A 23,133-nucleotide genomic window follows, 5' to 3' on the forward strand; every position below is an offset into this window, starting at 1 on the left:
GAGTGTAAACTCCATGTGGGAAAGGATTTTTGTTGATTTGTCTCACTGTTGTATCTCAAATACCTGCAACATTTTCCGTAACACAGTAGATATACATTAATATTTAGTGAATGCATTTGATATGTGACTCTCTCCCAGCAACATTGTGCAGTAGGTAAACTGTTGGAGCCTGGGGAGGGGGGCAGGGGTCGGCAGGGAAAGAGTGACATTTTAGGAAAGAGTCAAAGGGGAGAGAATAAAAACATCTGGGTCTACCAGTTTAAAGAGAGAAGCTGAAAAGTAGTCACCTGAGAACTGGAGCTTTTGTAAAATTTTAATTTCTGATTTCTGTTCAATGAAAGAAGGAAATCACCTTCTATTCTTTGCATGTTATAATTGGAGCACTATGCCAATTAATTTGAACATGTACTCTGGGAAGTATTGCATTAGCAATGTTTTATTTTTGTAATCAAATAATAGCTATGTATCAAGATGTGAGTAGTTTGTGTACATATTTAATAATGTTTGTGAGTCAGAACATTCCTATTTTAAAAAGCCTATATAAACTGAACACTTACAGTTTCTGTATTTATACAGATCAGTTCTTTAGAAGTCTTTAATTATAAGCTGCTCAAGATTCTGTGCTTCTGTTTATATAGTTACTAGAAACAACTGATAGATTTGGGCCTGAGCTGTGCCAACACTACAATTTTGGCTGTACTTTCTTTTCTGAATGTGTGAACTCTCCTTTGCAGGGAGAATTTATCATGTGACCCAAGTGGTGATACGATCTGTACAATATCCTCTTGGCCATGGTGTATCTTTTCATTACAGGCTTTTCCGTGTGGGATTTCTTATTCACTTTACAAAGGCAGAGCTAAAAGTAGACAGTGCGTTATTGACTAAGCGCTGATGCTGTTCACACGAATGAACACTTTATACCTAATTTCTGCCCCGTGGGTTTAGAGGCCAAGTTCAGCAGACAATAAAAATCAGATAAAAAGTAAGTGTGAGGTCTCAAAGAAAAAAAACCAGGCTCACTTAAATCTCTAAAAATCCTTCTCCAAGATACTACTAAAAATTTTTTTTTTAATGAAAGATCACAGTTGCCAAGAGGAATTTCAATACAAAAAGGATGCTAGTTCCATTTGAAAAAAGCATTCCAAGCACTAATGAAAAAGAGGGGAAAATATAATCCATCCAAGATATAGTCTCAAGTGACAGGAAATGTCAGCTTCCAACATTTATTGAGTACACACTTTATGACCAGTCTGGAGAGTTACATAAAAGCAAGTTGCTCAGATGTAAGTTGAACTCCTGAGAACAAAAGGAGGGATGGAAACCAGGGGGTGGTCAATATGCTAGACCCGTTGTGAATGTGTTAGAGATTGAAAGAAGACAGCCGTTTCAGAAATAAGAGAAAGAAACATGTCTAAGACCTAAGAGTAAGATAAAAATAGAGAGACTTGGCAGAATGGAGAACAGAAAATGAGAACTTAAAGATGGCCTCCTGCAAGTAAGGACACAGAGAGGAAAGAGATTATCCTTATCATCAGTAAAGCCAAAGAAAATGACATGAAAGGGAGTGTTTGTTGTAAACTGGGAATAGTGATTCTATAACGGACTTGGCTGTGGGTATATTTCACTTGTTATTGGCAAGGAATCTGTGTGATGACAAACTATAGCCAATAAGAAATATTGGGCTGAGGATTGCACTGGGAGAGTCAGGTGCAAACATGCATTGGGTGGGATTGTGGGAACTGTTGACTGGAAAGGAACCGAGCACCAAGGGGAAAGCAGCGTCACTAAACTTCAGGAGAGAACATTCATTCATGCTTGAGGGAGATGGGAGAACCACTTTTATAAGAATGGCTTTCACAGGCATCAAATTGGCAGTGAAAAGAAATGTACATTGTTTCTGAAGATAAAGTCATGGAGTTGGTGTCGAATGATATTTAAGATAAGAGAAGCTGAGCTCAAGAACAAAATAGGTGGGCCAAAGAACTAAATAGACATTTCTCCAAAGAAGACATACAGATGGCTAACAAACACATGAAAAGATGCTCAACATCACTCATTATCAGAGAAATGCAAATCAAAACCACTATGAGGTACCATTTCACGCCAGTCAGAATGGCTGCAATCCAAAAGTCTACAAGCAATAAATGCTGGAGAGGGTGTGGAGAAAAGGGAACCCTCTTACACTGTTGGTGGGAATGCAAACTAGTACAGCCACTATGGAGAACAGTGTGGAGATTCCTTAAAAAACTGGAACTAGAACTGCCTTATGATCCAGCAATCCCACTGCTGGGCATACACACTGAGGAAACCAGAAGGGAAAGAGACACGTGTACCCCAATGTTCATCGCAGCACTGTTTATAATAGCCAGGACATGGAAGCAACCTAGATGTCCATCAGCAGATGAATGGATAAGAAAGCTGTGGTACATATACACAATGGAGTATTACTCAGCCATTAAAAAATACATTTGAATCAGTTCTAATGAGGTGGATGAAACTGGAGCCTATTGTACAGAGTGAAGTAAGCCAGAAAGAAAAACACCAATACAGTATACTAACACATATATATGGAATTTCGAAAGAGGGTAACAATAACCCTGTATACGAGACAGCAAAAGAGACACTGATGTATAGAACAGTCTTTTGGACTCTGTGGGAGAGGGAGAGGGTGGGATGATTTGGGAGAATGGCATTGAAATATGTATAATATCATATATGAAACGAGTTGCCAGTCCAGGTTCGATGCACGATACTGGATGCTTGGGCTGGTGCACTGGGATGACCCAGAGGGATGGTATGGGGAGGGAGGAGGGAGGAGGGTTCAGGATGGGGAACACATGTATACCTGTGGTGGATTCATTTTGATAAATGGCAAAACCAATACAATATTGTAAAGTTAAATAAAATTTAAAAAAATAAAAAGCAGAGACATATGCATACCTATGGCTGATTCATGTTGAGGTTTGACAGAAAACAACAAAATTCTGTCAAGCAAAATCCTTCAATAAAAAAATAATTAAAATTAAAAACTGCCAAATCACTATGTTGTACACCTGAAACTAACATTATATTACATGTCAATTATAATTCAATAAAAATTAAATATAATACAAATTAAAAAAAAAAAAAGAATGAAATAGGCAAATAAGTCAGGTCATTGGTGACCTCTGTAGACTTTTTGTTAATCAAAATGAAATGTAACCAGATTGTCTGGGGTGAAAGACATGAGTGATGAATACTTGGAAGCAATTTAGTGAATACATGGAGGCAGTTTAGAATATATGCATTCAGATATTGAATACATGGAGGCAGTTTAGAATATATGCATTCAGATATTGAATACATGGAGGCAGTTTAGAATATATGCATTCAGATAGCTTAGCATATAAAAAGAAAAAGAAAGTGAGAATTGTGATAAATTTTTGTGGAACCTGCAGAAGAACCTATTGTTGGGACACACATTAATAATTATCTGCTTGACCTTTAGGAGACCAAACATGACAATCAGGCTATCTGTTTGTAGTCATCTTTTATGTTATTTGCTCCTTCTTTCTTTTGCCCTTGAAATTCCACCATCCTCTGACACTCTACTTGACACTTACCTTTTCACGCTACCCTGCCAGATTAATCATAAATAATTCCCTGTCAGCTTTTAGACACTCTCCTTGTGTGTGCATGCTAAGTCATTTCAGTCATGTCCGACTCTTCACAACCAATGGACTGCAGCCCATCAGGCCCCTCTGTCCATGGGATTCTCCAGGCAAGAATACTAGAATTAGTTGCCATGCCCTCTTCAGGGGATCTTCCCAGCCCAGGGATTGACCCTAAGTTTTCCTGCATCTCCCAAATTGGCAGGCAGGTTCTTTAACACCAGTGCCACCCAGGAAGCCCAGACACTCTCCTTACATCATACTATTTTGCATCTCTTCAGGAATCTGTTTTGGTCTTTCTTATGTATAAGTGAGTGATGTTATCTAAGTATATCACATATTCTTCAAGACAGATGTCTCTATTACCTGGTCAATTATGTCTAATCCTCAAATATGTTTTTTTTATCTTGCAGTAAACATTTAATGAAAAAATAATCAGGGAAGTGAAAGACAAGTTAAACAGAGAAGGGAAATACCAAGCAAATAATGCTGGGAAGAAACTAGAGTGGACCAAAAGTCTGAAATAAAAGAAAAAAAAATTGTGATACAAATGGGGAGGATAGGAAGAAGGTATAGTGAGAAATGACCAATGCCAAGACAAAATGGAATGTTCTTGTTGTAATAAGCAAGATAAATGATATGTTTATTACTTTAAAAGAATGTAGACACAATGTCATTTATATGATAGCTTGATGTACCATTTGTCTTTTAAATGTTTATGGGCAGGAGTTTCGAAATGCACAGCTGTTTTTTCAGTCTTAGATGTTGCATGGTTTTTGGCAACAGCAGGTCCCAGCTGACTGGATAAAACTGGCCTTCAAAGATTCCATGTACTGAAAAGTTTTATAGAATCATAGCCAATACACTTTATTTTTTAAGAGGGTTGACTTGAATATATTCCAAATTCTGATATATTAGGAATATCTGTTTATAAAAAACCTTTCAATTCAAAGAATAAATCAGAGAAAGGATTTGTAGCCTGTCTAAGGCTGGTTTCTATATGGTCCCTTTGGTTGGGAAGGAGTACAGGAGTGGTACAGTCACATCTCTACACTGAGAGATCACTTATGACCCCAAATTCCTTAGTTTATTACTGATATTTGTATAACTGAATAATTAGCCAAGTTTTTAACTGACAGATTATTAGCACTTTCTATCTAGTTTACACATCTTTCTCTTCATGTACAATTTCTAGCATTTTGAAAGCAGCTAAAATTCTCCCTAATTACATTCAGTATGTTATAATTAGAGTAAATAGCTTGGAAAAAGATTCTGAATGACTAGCAAACCCTATATTCACAATACATTGACAAGATTTCTGCTGAAGGTTAGTTAAAACAAGTTAATAACATTCTGTATATTATGCACATCAAATTCTGAGAACCAACAATGTTTTCAAGTTTTGTGACAGTCTTTTTGATAGTCTTTGAAACACTTAGAACCCCAAGATTTCCCCTCCCCTTCCTCATCCTTTGAGAGGAGTGAGCTATAGTCACACTGTCATACTTTCAAAGGATACTCTTTATGATGTACAGAAAAGGGAGACTCAGTCACCTCGTCTATGTTTCTTTATGTCTCTATGAATATGTCTCTTTAGCCATAGGAAATTTTACACCTATCCTACCCCACAGTCCTGAGCAGGAAGAAATCCTAGCCTGCATTTGTTGGTCCTGAATTCCTATTTCTGCTTTCTGCCACCAGCTAGCCATATGACCTGTGCCCCTAGATCTCCATGTGCCTCTCCCATTTCTTATCTTTCAAATGAGAGTAACCTGCCTGCAGATTATTAAAAAATCTGTGGAAGTTGTACAAAAAGTTTATAGTTTTAAATATTACGAGTTGACATCATTTTAACCACCTTTTAGGGCAGACAGTGCTATATAAGTCTACAGCACTGTTATCAGCTAGATTAGAAATGCGGAGGCTAACAGTACCTTTGTTTTGGTCCTGTGCTGCAACATGACAAAGCCAACCTTTTCTGGGTGTTGATTCTTTGTATACAGAAAGCTTTGCTATGAAATAGGGAAAACCCTGCTTATATACAGCAGAACTGTAAAACCTATAAATCTCTAAGAATTCCAAATTGACTAGAGTTAGTTTTATTGTCCCTTTCCTCTAAGCCTTTTGTGTGTGTACCAAATAGCATTTTCCAAAACTGAAACAGGAAGGATAATCCTTCGCTAACTGGGTATAGTTTCCGATTTTTACAAAAGAGTTCACTCACTAGAAAATTAGCTTTCTTCTGCCAGTGATGGTAGAAAACTGCATTACAGTTTAGCAAATGAAAATGTTGCTAATCGCATGGAATACATTGACAGATATGTCTCCTTGTGACAGATGGTATTTCCAGAGATGGGCACAATTCTATCTCCCATCCCAACATTCCTCCCATTGAGAGGTGGGGTCTGTGTTGTACCCCCTCCCCTTGAAACTTGGCAAGCAATCATGACTGTCTTGGCCAAGAGAGAACAGTTAAAATGACCTTTTAAGCCAAGTTTTAAAAGACAGTGTAGTTTTCACCTAGCTCAGTGGAAGTAATTCCTTTAAAGCCTTTGGCTGCCATTCAAACAGTCTGGCTCTAAAACTACCATGCTATGAGGAAATCCGAACTAACCCAGATGGAGTGACCACATGGAGAAGTCCTGAGACTCCATGAACAGAAAGATGACCGACCAGCTTCTAGCTAGCACCTGCTGTCTCAGCTCCAATCACCATCCAACTGCAGCCTCACAGAGACCAAGCCAAACCACCCAGCTGAGCCCTTCCCAAGTTCATGGGAGATACTAAAATTATTACTGTTTTAAACCTCAAATTTTTGGGGTGTTTTTCACAGTGCTAAATCATTAAAGACACTGGAAAAAATATTGACATTTATGTTAAATTTTTGTTGTTGTTAAAACCTTAAGGAAAAATCCATCAGCAACTTTGGAAATCCTTCAGCTTTTTGAAGGTAAAGGGATACATTTGCACATTAGGTAGTTTAGGAAATAACTTAGTGATGGCCACCTGTCATGGAAATTTGTCTGCTCAGAATATCTAAGAACATTGTCTTTATTAATAGCCCAGTTTCTAGATAAAAGTGAGTGTCAAAAAAGTAAATAAAGATGATAAACAGATGATCTAGAAGATTATCAGCATCTTTGGGATGTGATCAAATTCCAGCTAGAGGCTCACTTACCTTTAACTTATTCTTTTATTGAGGTAACATTGGTTTATAATGTAGATAGGTTTTATGTGTACAAAGTTACATTTCTATTTCTGTATACCCTATAGTGTGCTTACCACCAAAAATTTTGTTTCCACCTCTCATCATACCTTTGATCCCCTTTACCCATTTCACTCTCCCCACCAAACCAAGCCAGGCCACATATAAACAAACACGTAGATGCAGAGAACAGAATAGAGGCTCACTTACTTTTCAGAGACGTTCACCACCCCCGTTCTGGTTATGATCTGTATCTGGCTGAGATGTGACTGAGTGTGCCGTTGTCTTTCTCACCAATGACTGTTTCTTGGACCTTTACCCCATACTTGTTTGCAGGAGAATAACAAACTCTAATGGAATTTATAATTAATACACACACACACATGTGCACACATACAGAGTTGCTAACAATACAAATTATGACTCCCAAATAAGTAGTATTGATAGTTAAGCTGTGGGTGTTCAAAAAGGAGAAGATTCATGTTAGCTAGAATGAGCAAGGGTGGCTTGTCAGTGGAGGTGGAATATATAAGTCTTCAATAAAGTACTGGTGAGTGAAGAATAGCTGAGAGTGTAGAGTTAGCTGATTTCTTTTAACTAAACTAAGATGATTCCCATGACACCAGTATAAGCTGTCGAGGCTGGAAGACTACTTCTTCACCCTTAGTCCTTTAAGTGTTAGAAGTACTTCCCATTACAGAGATAATGGATTAGATATTCAGTTTCCTCCAGAATGAGCTGGACCAGTTCATTTTGGGCGAGAACTAAAAGATTACCATACACCAGACAAAATTCATATTTACATCTCAGATTTTTAAAATATTTTAATTTTTATGTTGTGCTATGGTCATATTATCATTATCTTATAATACTGTCATCAAAGAAAACTTGTGGAAAATAGGAAAAAGAGAAAGTAAGTAAAACTCAGTCATCTTCCCATCACAGTAACATGTCAACTCTTTCACATCCCTGTCTGTTCAGGACGTACCCATTCTTGCATCTGTTTTACTTATTAGTAACTATGGTATATACTCATTTGTATTCTATACTTGTTAATTTAGTGTGGTAATTTCTTTAGTACTAATTTAGTAGCTTAAATTTAGTAGAATAATATTCCTTTATTCTATGTGCCATTATTGAGCCATTTCCCTTTTGTATGATGCTTAGATTATTTCTAGTTTAGTAAGAGGGTTATTTTTTCAGTTTTTCATTTTTACTATTCTGATTCAAATTTACAACTTAAAACAACAACAACAACAAACCATGGCATTTCAGGAGTCAAGGCCTGTTCTCCTTCCCCTCATCTTATGTTCATTTCCCCCATTCAAGCTCCATATACATGACAATATCATTTTCAGAAGGTTATGTTCAAAGGATGAGATGGCTCACTCTGACACAAGTTATATCAAGAATGCTCTAGCAACACGATTTATACTTGGTTACAGAAAAGTGTTAAACATAAAAGTAGTTTGATTCACAAAGAATGCATGGTGATTACCTTCCTCTTCCCTTCTCCTAAAGGAAAATAGGTGATCTTTGTGCAAGAGAAAATAAATAGGTGTGCACAACTGTTTTCTTTCCTACATGGAAATTTCCTCTGTTCCTCACCCACCCTCTGCTTCTCACACTGCTCTCAGCTTTGCTGAGTGGAGTGATCAGCCTTGGGTGAGCAGCCTTGCTGGTCTCTTCCTTAACAGCCTGTCTGCATGCTTGGTGGAACAGAGAGGCACTGATCGTTTCCAGGAGTGGAAGGACTCCTAGTTGACTTGTGTGGGGGTATCTAAGAGAAAGAGGCCCTAGCCCTTGGGACTGCCAGCCTGCACCGCTGAGGGTGTTCCTGGGATGCGTCATTCTTTGTGGGTCCCAGGGATGAACTTGAGTGTATTTTTCCTAGTGTATTTATTCTTTTTTTTTTTTTTTTTTTTTTAGCTTTTTTGGCAAGGCCACGTGGCATGCAAAAGCCTCCCAACCAGGAACTGAACCTGTGCCCCCTGCATTGGAAGTGCAGAGTCCCAATAACCACTGGACTTCCAGGGAAATCCCGGTGTACATATTCTTACAAACTGCAATTGCATTGGCAAGTTATATGTATATACTATATCGATAAATTATGCATACATTTTCAATTCTTCTGTTAACAAAGTGGGTGTTTAGGCATTTATAAGATCAGATCAGATCAGTTGCTCAGTCGTGTCCGACTCTTTGCGACCCCATGAATGGCAGCACACCAAGCCTCCCTGTCCATCACCAACTCCCAGAGTTCACTGAGACTCACGTCTATCGAGTCAGTGATGCCATCCAGCCATCTCATCCTCTGTCGTCCCCTTCTCCTCCTGCTCTCAATCTTTCCCAGCACCAGTGTCTTTTCCAATGAGTCACTCTTCACATGAGGTGGCCAAAGTACTGGAGTTTCAGCTTTAGCATCATTCCTTCCAAAGAAATCCCAGGGCTGATCTCCTTCAGAATGGACTGGTTGGATCTCCTTGCAGTCCAAGGGACTCTCAAGAGTCTTCTCCAACACCACAGTTCAAAAGCATCAGTTCTTCGGTGCTCAGCCTTCTTCACAGTCCAACTCTCACATCCATACATGACCACTGGAAAAACCATAGCCTTGACTAGACGGACCTTTGTTGGCAAAGTAATGTCTCTGTTTTTGAATATGCTATCTAGGTTGGTCATAACTTTCCTTCCACAGAGTAAGCATCTTTTAATTTCATGGCTGCAGTCACCATCTCCAGTGATTTTGGAGTCCCAAAAAGTAAAGTCTGACACTGTTTCCACTGTTTCCCCATCTATTTCCCATGAAGTGATGGGACCGGATGCCATGATCTTAGTTTTCTGAATGTTGAGCTTTAAGCCGACTTTTTCACTCTCCACTATTACTTTCATCAAGAGGCTTTTTCTGCCATAAGGGTGGTGTCATCTCCATATCTGAGGTTATTGATATTTCTCCTGGCAATCTTGATTCCAGCTTGTGCTTCTTCCAGTCCAGCGTTTCTCATGATGTACTCTGCATAGAAGTTAAATAAGCCGGGTGACAATATACAGCCTTGATGTATTCCTTTTCCTATTTGGAACCAGTCTGTTGTTCCATGTCCAGTTCTAACTGATGCTTCCTGACCTGCATACAGATTTCTCAAGAGGCAGGTCAGGTGGTCTGGTATTCCCATCTCTTTCAGAATTTTCCACAGTTTATTGTGATCCACACAGGCAAAGGCTTTGGCATAGTCAATAAAGCAGAAATAGATGTTTTTCTGGAACTCTCTTGCTTTTTCAATGATCCAGCGGATGTTGGCAATATGATCTCTGGTTCCTCTTCCTTTTCTAAAACCAGCTTGAACTTCAGGAAGTTCACGGTTCACATATTGCTGAAGCCTGGCTTGGAGAATTCTGAGCATTACTTTACTAGTGTGTGAGATGAGTGCAATTGTGCGGTAGTTTGAGCATTCTTTGGCATTGTCTTTCTTTGGGATTGGAATGAAAACTGACCTTTTCCAGTCCTGTGGCTACTGCTGAATTTTCCAAATTTGCTGGCATATTGAGTGCAGCACTTTCACAGCATCATCTTTCAGGATTTGGAATAGCTCAACTGGAATTCCATCACCTCCACTAGCTTTGTTCGTAGTGATACTTTCTAAGGCTCACTTGACTTCACATTCCAGGATGTCTGGCTCTAGGTCAGTGATTACACCATCGTGATTATCTGGGTCGTGAAGATCTTTTTTGTACAGTTCTTCTGTGTATTCTTGCCATCTCTTCTTAATATCTTCTGCTTCTGTTAGGTCCATACCATTTCTGTCCTTTATCGAGCCCATCTTTGCATGAAATGTTCCCTTGGTATCTCTAGTTTTCTTGAAGAGATCTCTAGTCTTTCCCATTCTGTTGTTTTCCTCTATTTCTTTGCATTGACCGCTGAAAAAGGCTTTCTTATCTCTTCTTGCTATTCTTTGGAACTCTGCATTCAGATGCCTATATCTTTCCTTTCTCCTTTGCTTTTCGCTTCTCTTCTTTTCACAGCTATTTGTAAGGCCTCCCCGACAGCCATTTTGCTTTTTTGCATTTCTTTTCCATGGGGATGGTCTTGATCCCTGTCTCCTGTACAATGTCACGAACCTCCGTCCATAGTTCATCAGGGACTCTATCTATCAGATCTAGGCCCTTAAATCTATTTCTCACTTCCACTGTATAATCATAAGGGATTTGATTTAGGTCATACCTGAATGGTCTAGTGGTTTTCCCTACTTTCTTCAATTTAAGTCTGAATTTGTCAATAAGGAGTTCATGATCTGAGCCACAGTCAGCTCCCGGTCTTGTTTTTGCTGACTGTATAGAGCTTCTCCATCTTTGGCTGCAAAGAATATAATCAGTCTGATTTTGGTGTTAACCATCTCGTGATATCCATGTATAGAGTCTTCTCTTGTGTTGTTGGAAGAGGGTGTTTGCTATGACCAATGCATTTTCTTGGCAAAACTCTATCAGTCTTTGTCCTGCTTCATTCCGTATTCCAAGGCCAAATTTGCCTGTTACTCCAGGTGTTTCTTGACTTCCTACTTTTGCATTCCAGTCCCCTATAATGAAAAGGACATCTTTTTTGGGTGTTAGTTCTAAAAGGTCTAGTAGGTCTTCATAGAACCGTTCAACTTCAGCTTCTTCAGCGTTACTGGTTGGGGCATAGAATTGGATTACTGTGATATTGAATGGTTTTCCTTGGAAACGAACTGAGATCATTCTGTCATTTTTGAGATTGCTTCCAAGTACTGCATTTCGGACTCTTTTGTTGACCATGATGGCTACTCCATTTCTTCTGAGGGATTCCTGCTTTGCTTGAAATCCAACAAGCTTTCTTCTGAAAGAGAGAGAGCAATGGATTTACAGCTACTGTGTTGAATTAAATGTAACATTCCTAGCTTATTTTAACAATGTTTCATGGAAGCATGCTGCTAGTGGGAATGTCACATGTCATGTGTGTTGTAGTGATTTTGAGAACTGGTGTTTAGAAATACTAAGCAAAGTGATAAGGAGTTCAACAGGCCTTCAGTTCAGTTCAGTTCAGTTCAGTCCAGTCACTCAGTCATCTCCTACTCTTTGTGATCCCATGAACTGCAGCACGCCAGGCCTCCCTATCCATCACCAACTTCCGGAGTTCACCCAAAGTCATGTCCCTCATCCTCTGTCGTCCCTTTCTCCTCCTGCCCCCAGTGCCTCCCAGCATCAGAGTCTTTTCCAATGAGCCAGACAGCCGTTTTGCTTTTTTGCATTTCTTTTCCATGGGGATGGTCTTGATCCCTGTCTCCTGTACAATGTCACAAACCTCCGTCCATATGCCTAGTCCATTCTAAAATACATTTACCTTCTTAAAAACCTTCAGTAATTTCTACTTGCATACAGGATAAAGCCTGAAAATCACAGCATGACACAGGAGGCTTCCCATGGTCTTTTCCGTGCCTAAATGCCTGGCCTTTTTCTCCTGGCATATCACCATAGACACCGTATGCTACAACTGTACTTAACAAACACCCAAGTCTCCATTTCTGTCATGAAATGTGACATATTGTTTCCTTTACTGGAATATCTCACTTCCTTTAACATGCTTGCACTGCCATTTCTCCGACAAGACCCTCTTGGCTCTGTCAGCATTTCCTTTTTAAAATATTCTCATCCAGCAGGGCTTCCCAGGTGGTGCTCGTGGTAAAGAGCCCACCTGCCGATGCACTAGACATAGGAGATGAAGGATTGATCCCGGGGTCTGGAATATCCCCTGGAGGAGGTCATGGCAATCCACTCCAGTACTCTTGCCTAGAGAATCCCATGGACAGAGGAGTCTGGCTGGCTACAGTCCATAGCGTCCCAAATGTTGGACACAACTGAAGCAACTTAGCAATCATGCTTCCAGCATAGTTGACCTGAACATGGCATACATCCGCTTTCATACTTCTCTGTTGTTGTGAATTTAAACTTCTGTCACCCCTCCATTATTGCAAGCTTTTTATAGACAGATCCTGTGCCTTACAGGTCTCTGGTGCGATTTGTAGTTCATAGGATCACTCTGAGAATGTTTGTTGGTGAATGAATGACCTGGCAACATAGCTGGATCTTAAAGCCAATGGCCACACGTAGGTAAAATAACACCCACATCCAGTCTTTTCAAGTTACGTGGAACACTTCCTTCTCCAAAAGACTGTGATTAATGTCGTCTCAGAGTAGGGCTAAAACTATAAAACACTTTCAGAGAAACCAAGAAATCCACCCAATTATACTATGCTTGTTGGAGGACACAAAATTCTCCAAGCTAGGCTTCAACAGTATGTGAACTGAGAACTTCCAGGTGTTCAAACTGGATTTAGAAAAAGGCAGAGGAAACAGAGATCAAATTGCCAGCATCTATTGGATCATAGAAAAAGCAAGAGAATTCCAGAAAAACATCTACTTCTGCTACATTGACTACACTAAAGCCTTTGACTGTGTGAATCACAATGAACTGTGGAAAATTCTTAAGAGATGGGAATACCAGACCACTTGACCTGCCTCCTGAGAATCTGTATGCAGGTCAAGAAGCAACAGTTAGAACCGGACATGGAACAATGGACTGGTTCCAAAATTGGGAAAGGAGTACATCAAGGCCATATATTATCACCCTGCTTATTTAACTTATATGCAGAGTACATCATGAGAAATGCTGGGCTGGATGACACATAAGCTGGAATGAAGATTGCCGGGAGAAATAGCAACAACCTCAGATATGCAGATGATAGCACCCTTATGGCAGAAAGTGAAGAGGAACTAAAGAGCCTCTTGATGAAAGTGAAAGAGGAGAGTGAAAAAGTTGTCTTAAAACTCAACATTCAGAAAACTAAGATCATGGCATCTGGTCCCATCACTTCATGGGAAATAAATGGGGAAACAATGGAAACAGTGACAGACTCTTTTGGGGGGAGTTCCAAAATCACTGCAGATGGTGACTCTAGTCATGAAATTAAAAGACACTTGCTCCTTGGAAGAAAAGTTATGACCAACTTAGATAGCATATTAAAAAGCAGAGACATTACTTTACCAACAAAGGTCCGTCTAGTCAAAGCTATGGTTTTTCCAGTAGTCAGGTATGGATGTGAGAGTTGGACCATAAAGAAGGCTGAATGCCAAAGAATTGATGCTTTTGAACTGTGGTGTTGGAGAAGTCTCTTGAGAATCCCTTTGACAGCAAGTAGATCAAAAGTCAATCCTAAAGGAATCAGTCCTGACTATTCATTGGAAGGACTGATGCTGCAACTGAAGCTCTAATACTTTGGTCACCTGATGCAAAGACCTGACTCCTTGGAAAAGACCCTGATGTTGGGAAAGACTGAAGGTGGGAGGAGAAGGGGATGACAGAGAATGAGATAGTTGGATGGCATCACTGACTCAATGGATGTGAATTTGAGCAAGCTGTGGGAGTTGGTGATGGACAGGGAAGCCTGTCGTGCTGCAGTCCATGGGGTCACAAAGAGTCGGACATGACTGAGTGACTAAACTGAATTGACTGAAGGATGCAGAAACTAGCCTTGTCATAGGGGCACTAACATTTGCTTCATGAACCCTGCCTTGCTGATGGTATGTGCTCTCTACTCACCTACCCGCTCCTACCCCTACTACCCCCTCCCTCCTTTAAACATATCCTTAATCCAGGCCGAAAACCCAGTTTATCATGAATCCTGGGCCAGGACCTTTCTTCATGTCTGTATGACAGCTGAATGAAGAGCTGGCTGTTTTCCAGAAAAATAGACTGAGTATGATCTGAGCTCAGCTGATGGGCCAGGCTGCAATGCAGCCTATGCTGGGAGGCCTCTGTTGCCTATGGCATGGCCTTGGCAGTTTTTGGAGATTCTGGCTCTTGGCACCTGAACCCTTAACAATAGGGCACACTTTTTAAGCAGATAGCCCTCTAAGGAATAATGCCTGATCAACTGGTTGTTTCTCAGCCTGGCATATTGATGGAACTCAATAACACTTGTCACATGAAAGGATGGATGGATCTATTTATCACTGTTATCTTCCTAGTAGCAGGGCTTCACTGGAGAAAGAAATGAGGGCCATGGGGACTTAATTTGGTGACCAGAGAGGGGAAGAGAAAGAAGCAAATAGGGCTGAAGGAAGAGCCCTGCTTTGGCATTTTGCTCGGTTCACAAAAGGATGCTTGTGAAGGGACCTGTCCTGCCTGTAGAAGCCACTGAGGTTGATACCTTCCTCCAGGGAGAGGACTGGAGTCTTCAGCTTTATTCTAGAGCAGACCCTGCAAGTGACTCAGGCAGGGAGGACGTGATAAATCATCTTCACCTTTCCACCCTGTCCAAACCTTTCTGGGGGGTCATGATGCTTTATCCATCCAGAATCTCATTCTAGCAAAGAAACAGATGAAAACTCACCCTCTGTCCCTTCACTTGTTGTCAGAGACAATTGCTGCTGCATGCTGCCGTGACTGCAGGTTTTGACTCCCTTCTGTGCATGTTTTGAAGAGATCATTGGGAAGCAAAGAAAAATCCTAGACAGGATGCAGTGAGTGAGCACGCTTTTCAGTCTAGGCTGGCTTCTCCCAAACCAAGAGCCTGGTGATTTATTGACATGTGGAAAAAAATATTAGCACAATGTAGTCACATGCTGCTTAAAAATAAGACATAAATTAAGCTTTAATTATATTAAATATATATACTTTATGAAGTATTTTACTCCAGTATATTTTACTCCAGTATGTATACTGGAATAAAATACTTTAAAGCATATTTTATTAATGGAACATATGATCAAAAATGCTGATATCCATTGTCTAGACAATAGTAAGGTGTATGTGTGTGTAGCCAAAAGGATCTGACTGAGGAAGGGGCTGAAGAATCTGATGCAGAGATTTGGTACAGTCATCCATCTACGTTTAAAAGAGGGTCCCATGTCCTACTTAGAACTGTAGGAAAATCTTTCTTTCACAAATTGCTTTGAACCTGGATGACCCAGTTCATGAAGATTGTGTTTGCCCATTTATGGGCTGACCTGTGAGCAACTGTACTGCATTATTTATAAGGAAAAACGAAGTATCCTGAGCTCTTGCTCACATACTCTGTCTTTGTGAAGAATGAGGCTTCGCATCGTATGTGGAATTTGAGATTCTCCATGGCTCACTGACAGTGTCTCGTTACCATCTCTTATCAGACATCCTGGTCTATCAGGTAAATATCATGAATTTTTTAAGAGACTGAACATATAATGCAATTGAGCACAATCCTTCCAAAGGAGTTATTATAAAGCCCTTTATTCATTGTAAGACAATCCCTAAATATATATTTATAATATATATTAAAAGTCTCTAAAGGCATATTTAGTCGGCAAGTTCTATATTTAGCTATCCCAGAGTACTTGTTTTAAAATGTTTCAAAGAATTAGTGAAATTCCCAGTGACAACACAGTTTCCACAACTATGAAGCCAGAGAAAGCTGTTTTGAGAGTAGCTCACCTCCAGGGACCATTTGGCACCATTTTAATTGTCTTTTTAAAAATAGGATTAGAAATGAAGCAAAGAGAAAACCTATGGTACCCAGTGCACAGGCTAAGATCCTTCTAAAGTAAACTTACCTGAAATACATATTTAGTTAATCAGATAACCCCAGTTAAAATAAACCAAAATATCTATCTCATTCATTCCCTGTTCTGCCTAGGAAACAGGGAAAACAGAATTTCCTTCTCTTCATGTATTCGCTCAAGCCATGGTTATTTATTGATTCCCTAGGATGTGCTACTGGAGAAGGCGATGGCACCCCACTCCAGTACTTTTGCCTAGAAAATCCCATGGACGGAGGAGCCTGGTAGGCTGCAGTCCATGGGGTCGCGAAGAGTCGGACACAACTGAGCAACTTCACTTTGACTTTTCACTTTCATGCATTGGAGAAGGAAATGGAAACCCACTCCAGTGTTCTTGCCTGGAGAATCCCAGGGACGGGGGAGCCTGGTAGGTTGCCGTCTATGGGGTCGCACAGAGTTGGACACGACTGAAGTGACTTAGCAGCAGCAGCAGCAGGATGTGCTAGATGATATTGGGTATGATGCTCCTCTCATAGCTCCCACCACCCACCCCAGTATGACGGTCACTGTGCTTGTCAGTGACACCTTGTTAGTGTGTTATAGTCAGTTGGTTCCTAAAGCAGGGTGCGGCTTTTCTGTGGGCCCCCAAAAAAGGGGTTAAAGGTACAGGATTCTCTTCTCAGAAACTGGTTCCTCCTGACCATGCCAGGTAACTTCTCAGTTTTATGAGCTTTTCAAATGTTCTGATTTTCAGGTGTGTATGCAGGATATCTTATATGGTGACTTCAAGGGGTTTCCCTGGTAGCTCACCTGGAATCTGCCTGCCATGCAGGAGACCCCGGTTCAAATCCTGGGTCAGGAAGATCCCCTGGAGAATGGATAGGCCACCCGTTCCAGTATTCTTGGGTTTCCCTAGTGACTCAGTTAGTAAAGAATTTGCCTGCAATGAATGAGTCCTGGGTTCGATCTCTGGGTTGGGAAGATCCCCTGGAGAAGGGAATAGCTACTCACTCCAGTATTCTGGCCTGGAGAATTCCATGGACTGTATTAGTCCATGGGGTTGCAAAGAGTCAGATACAACTGAGCGACTTTCACCAGCATACTTTATTTCAGTTATAAAGGGGAAAGGATAGTTTGACTTAAGGGACAGTGTTTTGGGATATGAAATCTTAGAAATTATAGACACTATCCAATCCGGTCCCTTCTCATTTGAAAGATGAGTGTATTGGGGCCGCCCAGAGAGGTTTGTGACTTCTTCAACATTATACCCCCTCATAGTTTTTGGGAGGGGGGGAAACAGGACTAAAGACAACACTAGAATATTTTAGGTGGTCTTCATCCTTTACCGCATTGCTGCTCGACAGGCCATGCATTGCTCCCTTCCCCTCATATCTTTTTTTCAGAACCGTATTTCCTTGTGTCACATGGTGGGAAGGCGTTATTAAAGCCCACAGAATGCTTTGTAGAGAAAGTGCCAGTGTAGAACATGATGCAGCGGCTCTCCTGGCCCCTTTGGCACAGGTTGAGATATTTCTCCCAGCTGTGACCTGTGCAGGAAGATGCAGAAAAACACAAGGTTATGGGAGGGTTTTACTCTGAACACCAAGGACATTCTTTGGATACCAGGGATGGCTTCTGGGGGCCCTGTGGACCACCTGAAATGGAATGCAGAATTGGTTCTGGGTGCATGTTATTAGGGAGAGAATCAAAAGCTTCCTCAAGGATGTCTGTGATCCTCCTGCAGTTTAAGAACTACTTGAGTAGAATCTTGGTTAGGGTTTGTGGCTATCTGGGATGGGATGGTGATTGGAGGTATCAGTTTACAGCTTCCTAATACAGCAGAGTTCTGCACATGTCATTTTCTTCCTATAAATGTAAGCAATGTATGGGCCTGAGGTTGATAATGGGACAAGGAGACCAAGAAATGACTGTTGGAAGGGAGGAGGTTTACATAGGAGAGCAGGTGGCTTCACCTTTCCCTTCCCTACAAACCCAACTCATTTTTCCTTCCTTGCTTGGAAATTTTACTTAGACTTATAACCTGGATTTCTAACAATTGGGAAATTTCATCTGATTTCAGTCTTCCCTTTTTTCTTGCTATTTCCATTACCTTCTTCTCTTTTCAAACTTTAAAAATCTTACTAGATCCACCAAAGTAGGGTGGTTGTATGAGGCCATAGGTAGGAGGAGGGATTGACCACAGAAAAGCTGGAGGGGATTTTAAGGGTGATTAAAATGCTCTTGATTGTATTGGTCACTGAACAGCACACTGAAAGTGGATATATTTTATTATATGCAAATTATACCTCAATGTAGTTGACCTAAAACAAAACCCCAAAATTGGATTGTTTCTTGTTCACCTGGGTTCCCAGCTGATCACTTCTTTTTGTGAAAGCCACTGGTACTTAGAACTGGTACCTTTGTTTTGTGCATACTTAGATCTTCTGTCTAAGTATGTCCACTACTTCCTTTCCTGGCTTGCACCCCTGTGAGCCTCTCAGTTCCTTAGGGCCCAGCCCACAACTTGCCCTTTTCACTCTTCCTTGAGTTCTCCATAGCTGTGAGCACTACACTAAAAAATGCCAGTCACTAATAATAATGATGAGGCAAATGAAAGAAGTCCTCAGTGTCACTAAATCACATGGAAAATTGTCTTCATTGCTTTTGCAGAAACTGAAGAAGGGTATGTTTCTTGATTAACCGAAGAGTGGATTCAAAGAAAGGCTGATGACTTGCAGTTAAGCCCCACCTTTGGCAATTAATCTATGTGTTTTGAGAAAGTTACTTAATTTCTCTGAGCTCTACTTTATATCTTTAAATGTAGGAATAAGAAATAGTTGTTTTATCTACCTCTTCCAGATATATATATATGGAGATACCTCCACAAATTATAAGACTATATGCAGTTAGTGTTTTTATAATGTGCAATTAGCTAATAACAATAATCTTTTCTTCTAAAAAATAATTGTTTCTTTTTTCATTTGAAAAATACTGATCTTTTTAACAAAAGGAAGCTCTATTATTGAATTTTAATAGGGCGGTTTTAAAAAATATTTCCTAAAGCTTCAGGAATACTTTTATTACATGATTATGTAAGCAAGCATGAACAAGTATTTTAAGTTATAAATAGAAAATTCTCTTTGATCTGTTTCTTCATTTTGGCATATTTGCGAGATCTTTACTTAGTGTCATTACCGTTAGTAAAGTATTAATTTGGTCTACTCAAAAATGTATATTTCAATTTCTGTTCAGTTGATTTATTATGTTTATCAACATCAAATAATAATATTTATTAAATAACAACATGAACTCGTTTATATTTTTAAGTAAAAATATTTATAGTTGAAATCACCCCTATGGATGGTTTCTGTTTTAGTTGATTTTTGTGATCTCATTATTTCTTACATGTTACTCTCTTCTTTGTAATTCATTTCAAAAGAAAAGGTAAAGCTCAACCATAGCAAATAAATTTCCAGAGAATCATTATCATTTGTTTCAAATTTGGTTTTTGAAAAGAAATCTGTGCTTTTTCAACTTTGTTCAGGATCTAAAACAACTCCAATGTTTGCCAAGTTGGAAAGTAAAATATTAGGAGAAAATTTAATTTCCAAGTTCCCAAAAGGTCATGTAGAAGCAAATGAGGAAGATAAATTTAATTCATTCATTTTAAATAAAAATGACTTGAGTGCCCTTTATAAAAAAAGCACCATTTCAATAAATGTGTTTTAAACGGAAGTGACAATATCTATTGCTTTAGGAACAGATATGAAAAAAGTAAATCAACAATGATAAGCCCCACATAATAATCCACAGTGAGTCAGTAGAGGTTATGACAACAGCGGCCTGAAGGGTACAAATCGGCTATTAAAATGTCTGAGTTCATTATGTGTACAAAAGCTTTGTATCCTACTGAGAGGAAAGACCTGGGAATGGTACTTAGGGTTTATCTGTATTTCATGTTCAGGACAGAGTGCAATTTTAAGTAGTAATAGCATGTCTGTGAGTTTTCAGTTTTATTCCCTGAACTAAAACAAATAGCCCCACTCCACAAAGAGGCAGAATCAAATGTCACCGGTTTGATCTATTTAAAAAATCTTGCTTTATCCCAGGAACCACTTCTAACAACTCTTTTCAAAAAGATGGCATGGGAAGGGGTGGATCAAGAACCTACGTAAGTCTTATCCTGTGGCCCAGACTGACACTCCACACACAAGTTTGAAAGCTATTGAGGATGAAGCCACAAAGTAGAGAAATCCCAAACAGACATCTATTGGAAACAGGAGCCCTTCTGAGATGAGACCCAGAGAGCCATGCTCTGCGTAAAGCTCATTCCTATTGCTGATCTCTTTGACCATGAGTATCTTGACGTCCTGGTGATCGTGACCACCATCGCTTCATAGGACTACATAACTAGTGAACAAAAGCATGCTGCTGCCCAACTAATGTTCTAAGTAATGCAAGGCCTATGGTGCAGTCAGTGGAGAACACAGTTTTAAACAGTGCAGCTTTCATACCTCATGCAGTAGAGCCATAAGAAAAACAAAAAACAGTACTGTTTTTTCATGTACTCACTGATCATAAATAGCCTGGTGGTTGTATACTAGGCTCTGTGCTAGTTAGACTCAAATATGAATCACAAGCTATGAATCTCTGTCTTCTTAGAATTTTATAAGATCTTAGGGTCTAGTTTTGGTAACTGAATTCTGGCCTATTAAAGATCCTAAAGCAGCTTTTTTTTTTTTTTTTTTTTCCTGGATGTAGCTTAGTTTCTTCATGACACTCATGTTTATTGAATACCTTTTACTAAGCACGTTTTGGGGCAACAGATAGATCACTGCCCATGAGGACTGCCTGTTGTGCTGCGAAGACTAAACAGCAAGAAAGTAATGGTGGACTCTGAGGGCTTTGCCTTCAGAGAGTTCACCGTTTCTGCATACTCTCTCTCTTTCTCTCTCACACACATGCAGCTTTTTATTCACTATTTACACACAGCATGCTGATGTTTATATGACATGATTTTTGTTTACCTCAGCCACTTAATATCACCCTTTTATTTATATTTCTTTGATTGTTGAAGGCTTTTCGTTATACAGTGACACTTTCTAAAATGCTGATGCTCTATAAAATTGAATCACTCCTGAATTTTATTCATACTGCAGTAGGGTGGTGGGGTGACTAAATGGCTTTAAGCAGGCTCTGGAGTCAAAATGCCTAAGTTTGTATCTTGACACCACTACTCATTAATTGTGTGACACTAAACACATTACCTGTGGCCGTCAGTTTCCCAATCTGTGAAATGGGGGTGGTGATTAAACCCGTATCATGGGATTGTGTAAGGGTTGATTAAGATGAGACTATAAAAGAACGGCCCAGGGACTTCCCTGGTGGTCCAGTGGTTAAGACTCTGCCCTACCAGCACAGGGGGTGTGAGTTTGATCCCGTTTCAGGAACTAAGATTCTGCATTTTGTCAGGCATGCTGCCCAGACATGCCCATGTGGCCAAATTTTTTTTTTTAATAAAATTAAAAAAAGGAAGAACTCAGAGCCTGACACATAGTAGCACTCAATAAATGTTAGTATTCATATTATTATTGTCATTTATTATCATCATCTTTAGTTATCCACAAACACCCCAGATGGAACCAGAGATTAGGAGAAATAACACTCTAGAAGCAGCGAGTGTGTGTGTGCTGTCGCTTCAGTTGTGTCCAACACTTTGCAACCCTATGCACTGTAGCCCGCCAGGCTTCTCTGTCCATGGGATTCTCCAGGCAAGTATACTAGAGTGGGTTGCCATGCCCTCCTCCAGGGGATCGTCCCAACCTAGGGCTTAAACCCATGTCTCTTATGTCTCATGCATTGGCAAGCAGGTACTTTACCACTGGCACCACCTGGGAAGCCCAAAAAAGGATAGGAAAGCACAATTAGAGGAAGGGTGACAGCACTTAGCAGGGCGGTTGGAATGGCACTAAAAAACATTAAACACATCACTTTCCCTCTTCACCCTAATATGCTTGACTTCCCTACGTCCTAGAGAAACATTTGATTCAGTGGTTAAAAGTTAAAAAAAAATTGTAGCAATATCCAGCTTTAAGTTTTTTTTTTTTTTCATTCTTCCTATTTACTTCATTTTCCCCCCAAAAGATACTGAGAAAAAACAACAACAACAACAACAACATTCATTCATTGTTTTGATACATTTATGTGGAACATCCACTATGTGCTCTTACTTTGCTAGATGGTGGAAATAGAGTGAGAAGTAATTAGGCAGGGCCCTCTGTTTGCTGTGCTATCTGTCACTGGTTCACTCTAATACATCTGTTGTTGGGAACATGGAAAACAAATCCCTCCAGGAGTCAAGCACTCAGGCTGGGGCTCCAAAGATCGAGGCAAGGCCGGGTAGTTGTCCTCTCCTATCTTCACCACCTCTCCACATTTCCTCATACCATTACCTTTGCGTTCACAAGGACAAAGAGGTTACTCTAGCATCATGAATAAGTGATAAAAATTATGAAGATGAAGAAGAGGAGAATGTCAGTTGGAAGCAGACTTACCATGAAATTAGTAAAGTTTAAGTTTCAGGAATCCTAGCTTTCCCAGGAAGCTTTGAGGCCCTAGGGAAAACCCTAATAACAGGTTCTTATAGTCATGGTGTTGGTGGTTTAACTGCTAAGTTATGTCTGACTCTTGCAACCCCATGGACTGTAGCTTGCCAGGATCCTCTGTCCAAGGGGTTTC

This window comes from Bos grunniens, chromosome 10 (assembly GCF_055505025.1).
Source record: "Bos grunniens cultivar Pamir isolate PY7600 chromosome 10, Bosgru_T2T1.0, whole genome shotgun sequence".
Classification (NCBI taxonomy): Eukaryota; Metazoa; Chordata; class Mammalia; order Artiodactyla; family Bovidae; genus Bos; species Bos grunniens.